Source organism: Salmo trutta, chromosome 35, assembly GCF_901001165.1.
Source record: "Salmo trutta chromosome 35, fSalTru1.1, whole genome shotgun sequence".
Lineage (NCBI taxonomy): Eukaryota > Metazoa > Chordata > Actinopteri > Salmoniformes > Salmonidae > Salmo > Salmo trutta.
In genome coordinates, this window is record NC_042991.1 from 40,463,364 (window position 1) to 40,464,765 (window position 1,402).

General features: G+C 43.9%; 1 long non-coding RNA gene across 1 annotated transcript; it reads right to left on the minus strand.

Annotated features, from left to right (window-relative positions):
• Positions 1–573: 573 nt before the first annotated feature.
• LOC115174383 (uncharacterized) lies at positions 574–834 on the minus strand. Its single transcript, XR_003871773.1, has 2 exons — positions 799–834; positions 574–655 (listed from the first exon to the last, which is right to left on the minus strand). It is a non-coding gene; the product is annotated as an uncharacterized LOC115174383 (long non-coding RNA).
• Between the last annotated feature and the right edge of the window lie 568 nt (positions 835–1,402).

The window sequence follows — 1,402 nt, forward strand, 5'->3', positions numbered from 1 at the left end:
GCATCCTCTGTTCTGTTGCGGTCTGGCCACAGCACCTCATCCACATCACAAGCAATGTTTTCCCTGGCCAAGCAGCGGGGGAAATATCGCCTAGCATGGCGATTCCAGCCATGAAAAGCATCAGCTGCTATATCTCCACAAGCGTCTTCCATAGCTTGGAGAAGAGGTATACGCGTTTGTGGATTTCGGTCATACACTTTCCATCTCCAGGCAGAAAAAAATTCCTCAATAGGATTGAGGAATGGAGAATATGGAGGGAGATTAAACAACTAAAAAGCGTGGGTGGGCAGTGAACCAGTTACGAACCAGAGCAGCCCTGTGGAAACCTACGTTGTCCCAAATGATAACGTACCTGAGCTGCTCTGGGCCATCTACCTGATCTGGTGGAATGAGTGTGTTGTGTAGGGTGTCCAGGAATGTGATCAGATGGGCGGTGTTGTAGGGGCCAAGGGTAGCATGGTGATGGATGACGCCGTGGTGGGTAATCGCTGCACACATTGTGATGTTTCCTCCGCGCTGGCCAGGGACTTGAACAATGGAAACGCTGGCCGATGATATTCCTTCCCCTCTTCGGTCTTTTTGTGAGGTTGAATCCAACCTCATCAATGAAGATGAACTGGTGCTCCACTGCAGCCACCTCTAGCTCAAGGACTCTCTGAAACACACATGACAATACCAGAAATAGACATGGAGTGGTCACTATTGTGAAGCACAATCATTATGATTACAATACTGAAATATGCATAATTTATACAGTGTTGAGAGTATGCATCAATTGTGGGATTGTATAGGACTCACTTGCACATAGTTATATCGCAATTCTTTGACTCTTTCTGAATTGCGTTCAAATGGCACCCTGTAGACCTGCGTCATCCTGAGATTATTTCTGCGCAAGACACGGTCCAGCGTTGATAAGCTTACCCTATCAATATTTAGAAATATCTCATTGTTTTCTATTATTTTTCTTTGTATTCGCCGTAATGTTATGCCGTTATTTTCTAGGACCATGTTCATGATTTCAGTTTCCTGTTCAGGAGACAGAACACGTCCCCGACCACCTTGTGTTGGTAATCTTTCAGTTCTGCCAAACAAATAGTAAAATACTGTAAATACAAAGAAGGAATACATTTCCCAAATACTTGAAACATACTTTATTTTTTACAGTCCTACAGAACAGTCCACAGGCAATACTGTACTACTGTACTCATTGAGTACTGTATTCATATGCAGTACTGCAATTTTCGAGTAGATTTCTTACCTATTCTCATTTCGGAATGTCCGGATGATGGATGCTACAGTGTACCTGCTCTAATTTGGCTGTACTCTTTACCCAGCATCCCTCATTGTTAGACCATGGTTGACCACATGATCAACCAAAGTGGCTCGGATCTCATCAGAGATT